At 35.5% G+C, this 10,000-nt stretch overlaps 1 pseudogene; it reads right to left on the bottom strand.

Moving 5' to 3' along the window:
* LOC128033846 (protein Ycf2-like) overlaps positions 1–10,000 on the bottom strand; it is an 11,757-nt pseudogene that overhangs the window by 155 nt on the left and 1,602 nt on the right.

Consider the following 10,000-nt stretch of genomic DNA (forward strand, 5'->3'; position numbering starts at 1 on the left):
TCATGACCACATATCTTTCCGGCTAAGTAATGGGAAACCTTTCTCCTCTTACATGAATCCAATTTTCATTTCATCCGGGAAAAGCCATCTTTTTCTCAACAATGTCTTTGTCATTTGATCCAATAGTCTTCCGTTAGATAGGAACAGATTTGATAAATACTGATAACTCTCGGATGGAGTATTAGAACGGAAAAATCCATTAGCATTAGATAATGAACTATTGGTTCTAAGCCATCTCTGGCGATGAATCAATAATTCGAAGTGCTTTTCTTGCGTATTCTTGATAAACCAGCGTTTATATATAGATGTAGGAGGATCTGTTTGGGAAGTAAGAAGCCCTTTGACATCTCTTCATCTCGCAAAGAATTCTCGGTGTGAAAACACGAGACAAAGGGCTGATCTTTGAATAGGAAAAGAGTGGATCCGCAGGATCCCAAATGAATTGGCTTATTCGAAAAAAGCCTTGTTCTTTGGAAGATCTATCTCGTGCTCGGTAATCGCATGGTTCCACTGCAAGAATGCCAATCATTCTCTTGAAGCTCATCCTTTTCATCATAAATGATCCGCTTGCCCGAAATGACCCGCCCAATAGGAAATCCCAATTCATTTGGCCTTCGATACAATCAAATAGAAAGCCCCAAGGGCGCCATATCCTAGGAGCCCAAACTATGTGATTGAATAAATCCTCCTCTATCTATTATGGTCGAGTACTCCTTCTCCTTCCCTTCTTCAAACTCCGATTCGTATTTTCATAGAGATTTCTCGATCAACGATAGAACAAGATCCATTTTGCATCATATATAAGGATTCCCGGCTCGGACCGAAGAAGCAATGTCACTCGATCATTATCAAACCGACCGCAATCTTTTTCTCGTCTGTGAGGATCCCACCGAGCGCCTTCTACTTCTAATAGGCCATGAACTAGATCGAATCATTCTCAACGAACCCATAAGAAGTGATCCCATTTTTTCATCGGTCCGGTAGAGACCAAAGGTCTTGAGCGACCGATCCCAGTAACAACTCAAAAGATAAAGAAGTATCGTTAATTTCTTCATGCTCGCTCCAAGCTCAAGTACCATTTGTACAAATAAGAATCCCCGTTACATGATTTCTTCTTCATATAGATAGATATAGGATCTAAGGGCAATTACTTAGAAGTACATTTTGTACAATGTTCTTCCTATATCGATAGAAAAGGATCCCATGATCCTCGAATCGATCTTACCGGGATCGCAAATCCCAAGTTTGTCTATGAAGAGCGATCTAATTGTATTAGTGTCTATAATTGATTTCTTCGTGTAATACTAATCGATAGGGCCTCATTGGTAAGTGCTACAAGATCTCGTGCATTGGAACCCACGGTTATGGACCCGAATCCATTAGTATGGAACATTTTCTTTCCAAGTGAAATCCCTAGTATATGAAAGAGTGAAAAGTGCTTTCGTTGTTGTGGAATAAGAAGCCTTCAGATCTTAATACATGTATTTAATTTATTCGGGCTATTAGAGTGGGATCCACTTTTGGGGAATATGAGTCAAGCAATAACAAGAATATTTCTAGTGGAACATCTTTCACAATCCTTGGAGAGATAGTTCACTAATAGACCGAGGATAAGTAATTCGCCTCATTCACATCCGGATCATGAATGTTTGGAATCCATATTATGCAAGGAGACATTGCTTTTGCTAGTTCGAATTGAAGGGTGATATAAAATCGGTCTATTTCCGACATCATATCCATAGTTAACGATTCATCATAGTTAGAAGCTCCATTCACGATCAAGGTCACGATCAATAGCGCCACTATCATCAATAGCGCCACTAGCATCAATATCGTCACTATCATCAATATCGATATCATCAATAAGAAAACCTTTAAGCTTGTTATCCAGAACTTGTTCGTAAATACCGTAATGAAAGGAACATAGGAGTTTGTCGCTAGGTATTTGAACAAATAGGATCGTCCGGCCCTATAGAACCTATCACTAAAATACCCTAGAGGGAGATAGGCTAAGTTGAGCGAAAAGGGTTTTCCACGAGACGGAAATGAAAACTATTAGCCCCACACGAAGTTTGTGAATAAGTGATTGTCGATAATGAGCAAGGAATATCCGCCTTCTCGCTAAACAGATGTATTGAACTCATAATTCATTAGATACTTTTTATGAATGTCAACTAAGTATCGTAAGTAAATTGGTCCCTGTTGTTCAATCATTTGATAACCGAGTCATTCTTTGATAAATGATCACTATGAGTCGACTCAATAGAATTTGATCAATCCTTTTTTCGTCGTTAAGGTGGAGAACTCGAACCAAGAATTCTCTTTCTTTATCATCAATCGAATCACCGTCATGCGACCCAGATTCTATTTTCTCATCAATCCAATCACCGCCACGTTTTTCTTTTTCTTATCAATGAATAGATCTCTTTACTTGTATGACTTAGATGTCTCGTATTTCTAAAAAATGATTCGATTGATGGGATTTGGTATGATACTTATGAGATCGATGATATCGATGAGATTGATATTCAAATATTTCTTCTTAGAACGTATTGATTTGACCCCATAAGCGGGACCACCACCCCATAGCATGTTGCCGCCAAAAGCGTAACCCCGTATTTCTTCTAGAGAATCTCCTAATTGTTCCAGAGCAACTAGAAAGAGATTCTTTAACCGTAAAGAATTGATTCAGATGTAGGATACCTATCCGTAAGTTTTTAACTCAATCATGTATAATGGAATCATCAAAGATTTGACCTTTTCAACTCGTCTCAGAACTCACTATAGGCTCTGGAAACAAAGAGAAGATGTGTACGAACGAGATATCCAAAGAACAAGAAGAAGGAAAAGATTGAATAGAGGAACTCCTAACATTTGGCGATCTCGATGTGTCGATATCAATGGTGACTCATTATTTCGATGAATCATTTCTTGGACGTAAGAAAATTATGTAAACACTTACTCGAAATCTCACTTATCGATTCCATTGTGGAAGACACAATTTTTTCGAAGAATTCGCCATGATATATCCGATCCATGCATAATATCATGAAAATGGATACAAATTTTTGACTGCTACTTAGTATCGGTAATAGGTCCGAAAAGTATCTAAAAATATCAAATTTAGATATTTGTACTCGTCAAGTAAGGAACCATGGCATATATGTTTGGAATAGATTCCATTTTGAGAGAGTTGAAAAGCACTATCTCGTTGAAAGGTTCTATACATCCACCCTTTCTCAACGCATTTCTTTAGACAAAGACTCCGCTTTTTCCGCTTTTCGGATGGTAAATATTTCTCGAACATGGGTGTGAATCAAACCCATGTTTGAATTGAAATTGAGATCTCGATGCAAGTTCTTCTCTTCAATCGATGGATTCATATCTGAAAGAGGTTGACAATAAGTTCTTTCAAAATTGACTATTTGTCCCTCTCGTTAGAGGTGTTCGTAAATGTCTCGCAATCGAGTAAATAGCTCTACGAACTAATGGATCGGATCGAATTGCAAACCGGAAAGATTTGTACAAGTTATACCTTTCGTCACCACTTTGTGGAAAATCATTAGATATGAATATGTTAGATACCGCGACTCGATTGGTGAAGGTGAAATAGTATCTCTCCCAAAAAGCATGTTTTTTTACCACCGCACAAAGAAAATATTTTGTTGCTAATGAACAAGATATTGAGGAATTGTCCATACGTAAAATCATAATTATTGATATGGGCCTTTTCCACATAAAAGGGAATCTTTTGTTACAATAGAAGCGAAGTGATGTGGATTATTCAAGAATCAAGTCGATTTGCTTTATAAAAGAAGATATCAATGAACTTCTATGAAATGGTTTCACGGATTCACCAATTGTCTTGATCGTGGGATATCATTGAGAAATCCATGTTATCAAAAGATTTCTGCGATTATTTCTAGTATGGAATGAGTCAATCATCCACTTTGGTATCTTATTGACCAAAATGGTGATATTGTTCCTCCATTGATCAAGAATTTCGGTTTTGAGAAGTATTATGATCATCCAATAAGAAAGGTTTCAATTTTTTCAAATGAACGATTTGAAGACCTATTGATTCTAACAACCGATTGCAAAGTTGATCATTCGGACCTTTCAATTCATAGATGTGGATCTCGCACCTATGAATGGGGATATTCTAAACTCACAAAGAAAAAGGAAGTGAGTTAGACAAAAGAGAAGCAACTTGGACAAAAGAGAAGTAACTTGGACAAAAAGAAACGAAGTGACTTAGACAAATCTTTTTGTTGATAACCTCGCACCAATCAATCGAATATTGATTAATACGTAATCGATCGAACACTACTTGAAAACGGCTCTTTCCGCTTCGAACGAAATGTTCCAAATGCTCCGGAAATTCTTGCTCCCATTGGACCATTTGTATCTATATGCATTAGGATCCCGATTCATGGATCTCTCGATCCGAGAAATCAAAATAAGAGGATCGAACCATTTCTTCCGACTCTTTTCAAATTCGATAAATGTTGGTTGATCGATATTTCATTATAGTTCTATGATTCGAGTATCATTTCCTATTTGATCCCTTTGAATTCCATATTCGAAGTTGCGATCGGATCGATTCTTTTAATGAATCGATTCAATACATTTCTTATGTACCCATAGGTGCTATATTGGATTTGAATCGATTTCAATCAATCTATCTTGATTGATCGCCTCCATTATGTTGTTGCTAGCAAATACCACTATTTTTGGTTTTGGATCTTCCAAATCATTCCCGCAGAGATCCGGACCCATTTTTTTCTCGATCCTTCGATAAAAGATTCATTTTCTTCATAAAAATAGGAGGTAGAGCCGATAAAGATTTCTTTTTCGATTCATCCTCGAGTTGAATACCTCATTCAAGAATTGTTTTTGATCCAATCCGTAGGAATCAATAGAAAAGGCAAATCCTTATAATACACCGGATCCGGCTCGGTTATTGATAGAGTGAATAGATCGCCATTTCTTGAAATCTCTTCCGATTCAAAATCGTGGTGTAACGTGTATCCCTCCTGCTCGGTCATGGAATAGATGAAATAAATCAAAAATGGATTTTGTTCAAGAATGAAATCTTATTGAACCGCCTAGTTCATCCTTCTAACCATATCACATCCGGATCCGATGAAATAGGATGAATTGAGACGGTATTTTGTAAATACGTAATTATCTTGAATATATTAACTATTTCTTTATTTTCCGATCGCTGGAAGGGACAAAAGAAACATCTTGTTCTTTCTTCAACAATTTCGATCCCTAGTGGACCTCTCAAGAGGGTTCGAACCTGATGAAGTTCGACCATCTATCGAGAAAAAGAACGAATGGATCTTGTAGGATTCCCAAGAAATTCTTCGATTTCTTCCGTAGCAGATGATTATTCATCCGCTTCTCACGTTCCGTGAATAGCCGGACATTGAGGAATATCCGAAAGGCACTTAGGAATCGGTCCGATTCTATCTCCGCTCGTTCCGCTTGAAGAAAGGAAGGATCCCAAAGAATCGATCTTTCTTTTAGTTGTTGAATCTCTCTTTGATTGATCAATGTGTGATATTCGAATCCTCATTACTAATGGAATCAAACGATCTCCGGATTGATCAAGATGGTGTTTTTCCAAAATCAAACTTTGTTGTTCAAAGATCTTGGACTAGCCATCCCTTAGAAGGTATCGTTAAAAGATCATCAATTCCTAATGAAATGGATGTAGCGGTGGCTTCTTTCGGAAACCCATAGCTTTTACTTGATCCAGATGTGTGATGTATATGCCATTCAAGTGATCTATTAATCGCTAATAAGCCGCTTAATGGCGCTTCCATCTATCACTTTATTGTGAAATACCGATTGGCCTGCTCGCCATAAATACCCCTTATTCCGCCGAGTGGACTTCGCCAATGGGTTTGAGTCAATGATTGGAAAACTTCCTTTTCATTATTTTATATCGGAAATAAATAAAAAAGAATTGGATTCTTTTGTTGCTAATCCATTTTGTTAGTGATTTTGGCTTTTATCTTACGCTCTTTCCTATCTGAGATGATTTCGACTTTGCTAGGAGTTTCTTTGGTTTTTTGCTTTTCTTCGGACTCGAGTGGGGTGGACATCTTCCTCTTCCGAGTCCGGCCCTTCCGCCCAAAGAAGCTCCAATAATTCGATCTTGATTCTTTCGGCATCAATGTTATATTGAGAGTTGGCCAACAACCAAAGCGAAAGACGTCGACCTCAAAGCAGCAAACACGTCGGTGAATAAGCTTTAATCGGGACGCAGTCGCCGCTAATCAAGTACCTCCCCGGGAACGAAGTCGTCCATCGAATCACCCCCCACAAGGGGTCCCTATCCGTATCAAGAAAATCAAATTATAGGGGATTCGATCCTAGCGATCGAACGGCGCCTTTTGGCGCACAAACCCACGCCTTCGGACCACGAGCTCTACATGGCGTGCTCTATCAAAAATTCTATTTTTTCTTTTATTTTAATCTATTCAATGAAAAATTGAAACACGATAATTTCTTCTTGATTCCCTATGGACATCATATCTAGATAGATAAAATACCTCATTAGATAACTATAACGTGTAACAACTTATGCTCTGGGGTTTACATAGACTCATAATTGCTGTTATATTATTATAATATACTTGAAATTAAGAAAGTTTTTTTATTGAAAAAAATCAATTTAGTTATGTATCCAGCTTGATTTTCTTATACCATTAGAAAAGACAAGTGAAGAAGAATCGTCCATAAATTTGCAAATAATAGTTAATGGTTCCAATTTATTTGTCCCGAATTTTACTTTTGTAATCGAGAATCCACATTTTCTTTTTCAATAGAAAAGAAAGGGAAAGTTTTAGATATTGTGTGTCTTGAGATACTATAACCAATTGAAGGTATGGATCCGATCTAAAATGAAAAGAAAAGGAGATACTCTCCTTTTTTGTTTGTAACCTTTTGGCGACATGGCCGAAGCGGTAATATGGGACCGCAAATCCCTTATTCCCCGCTCAAATCCGTGTCGCCGATCAACAAAACTCAAATCCTAACGCCTCCTAACGCCTAGGATTCAAGGAAAACTAAAGTAGTGGAAGGAATCAAGAATCTTGATATGGGAGCCCCTTACTAATGGAGTGGCTACTAGAGGAGTCTTGAATTAGATTGGATAACGGAGTGTCTAATTAACTAATGAATGGTTGTAGAAGGGTTGGAAGATACTTTGTATACTGACGGATGAAAGTCTCGAGTGTTCAGCATCCAATTAATATTAGATTGATAGATAATTGGCTTTTACTTAATGAGGGACACCAAAAGAAAGAATAAGTCTTATTATTGATACATGTGAGTAACATTCTTTGATACTTCCAAAAGTGTTATCACAAGATTTTGCTTGTGCTTAATGGTTCTCGATTTTACTCGAAATCATATAAGAGCTTGTTATAAGCGGATTTATCAAGTGATTCATCAACGGTGGCGTGTCACAATTCCCTTTTCTTTTGACTCTGCGCCAAGAATTCCACTATTATTAGTGAACAATAATGGAAAAATTGAATTCCTTCATATTTGTTTCATATTCATAGAGATAGGGACATAATACACATGGATATAGTAAGTCTTGCTTGAATGCTTTAATGGTAGTCTTTACATTTTCCCTTTCACTCGTAGTATGGGGAAGAAGTGGGCTCTAGGGTACTCCTAATTGGGGTTGAGGAATCAAACCGTATCAATTGTTTTCTAGATCGCTTTGCAAAGCCTTTTTTATTTTAACTATTTTATTAGTCTTCATTTCAAATTCTTGGATTCTAGTGGAGTAATGTATTCTATGAATAACACCTTTTCAATCAAAATCAAATAAACATTTCAATAATCCCCATGTTCAGTATTTCAAAGTAAAAGGGATCCGGATGATAGGCAATAAAAAAGAATTCTTCCTAAATTTTCTATTTTGATGAACCACTCTTACCGAGTTATGAACGGACAATGAGGGACAAGGAACCCCTTTGTTTTCTCAGATTTGCTTGTTTTATTTCCTCCTCTTTATCGTTCAAAGAGAAAAAAGTCTTTTTTATTTAATTTAATTTTAATAAGATCTTGCCTTAGTGTAGTCACATATTAGACACTTACCCCCTGTTTTATTTGAATTTCATTTATGAAATGCTTTATTGACTCATTTCATATCATGGATCAAAGAAGTTAAATTCAAAATCGGTAGGTATACCCTTTTTTCAAACGAAATACGAAGAAAAGTTACCATAGAACTCTTTGGATCATCTCGTCAGTTGCTCAACTAATTACTTCTTTGGAATGTTCAACAAAAAGATTACTTGGTTTTCTTTTTTTTATTAATTTAATTAATATATGCCTATTCCATTCCATTTTTCCTTCATTTCGATTATTTTAATAGGAATCTCAGTATCCACCAAAAAATCAAATCCATGAAATGAAAGAATTATAAAATCGTAAGACTTGCCTTTCAATTATTTGATTAATTGAAATCAACACAAATAAAATAGATCAAGCGAAGAAATAAAATTGAGATACTATGTACAAGACATATATTTAATTGATATCGACATGTATGAAGATACATATTGTGGATTCATCTATATTAAGCTTGTATCTTTCTACATTACAATAATAGATATAGATAGTATGGTAGAAAGATTCATATTTTTTCTACCATACTATCGAGTTTTATAGGATGGTAGAAAGATTCATATTTTTTCTACCATACTATCGAGTTTTATAGGATCTACCGATTCTAGTCCATTCATTTTATTTAAGACGTGAGATTTGAATCCTTAATAATTTATTTTAATTATACTTAAATTAAATTATTAATTTTCTATTTAACTTAAATTAAATATTATAATAAATAATAAATTCTAAATATACTAAATATAAATAATAACTAAATAATAACTAAATAGAAATAAAAATAGAAATAAAAATAAATAATAACTAAATAAATAATAGCGATTAGTCAACATCTATATGTTTCGATGCAACAACAATATGTTATTTGTAACAAGTAGTTTTGTTGGTTGGTTAATTGGTCATATTTTATTGATGAAATGGGTTGGGTTGGTATTAGTCCGGATACAACAAAATAATTTAATTAGGTCTAATGTACTTATTCGATCTAATAAGTATCTTGTATCGAATTTAGAAATTCTATGGCTCTAATCTTTAGTATTCTCGTTATTTATTACCGTGTTTACTATTTAGGCGTAATACCGTCACCCATTCTAACTAAGAAACTGAAAGGAATTTCCGAACCGGAAGAAGTGGGGGAAAGTGAGGAAGAAAGAAACATAGAAATAGAAACTATTTCCGAGGGGGGAGGGGCTTATGAGCTAATGGAATGTTTCATTTTTTTCGTAATAGAAAACAATGGGTTGAAATATCTATTGATATTCTACAAGAAGTATTTTATTGAAGGCTTAAGTTATTACTTAACAAATAAAAATTGAAATTATGAATGGGCGAGATCAATTCAGAAGCACTTTTTTTATTCTTGTAATATAGCGCATGTAATTCCATTGGTATAATTTTGGACCTTCCAATCTATTTTTCTCTATCTATTCTACAACCATACGAAGATAAATAATCTTGATTCGGTCCTAAAATTTATTTGTGACCCACGAGGAGCCGTATGAGGTGAAAATCTCATGTACGGTTTTGGACTAGCGATGTAAAAAGTGATGTTATCATCGACTATAATTATCTAACAGTTCAAGTATAGTTGATATAGTTGAGGCTAATCAAAATATGGTTTTGGGATGGAATTTGTGGCGTCACCAATAGGGTTTATCGTTTTCTAATTTCTTCTCTAGCGGAATGCGAGAGATTACCTTTTGATTTACCGAGCGGAGGAAGAATTAGTAGCAGGTATCAAACCTAATATTCGTGTATCAAATTTGGTTTATTTTATGTTGCTTCCTATCTAAATCTATTACTTTCTTCGTTATTTGTACAGTTCTTTACTTGGGGGTTG

The sequence above is a fragment of the Gossypium raimondii genome, chromosome 2 (assembly GCF_025698545.1).
Source record: "Gossypium raimondii isolate GPD5lz chromosome 2, ASM2569854v1, whole genome shotgun sequence".
NCBI lineage: Eukaryota > Viridiplantae > Streptophyta > Magnoliopsida > Malvales > Malvaceae > Gossypium > Gossypium raimondii.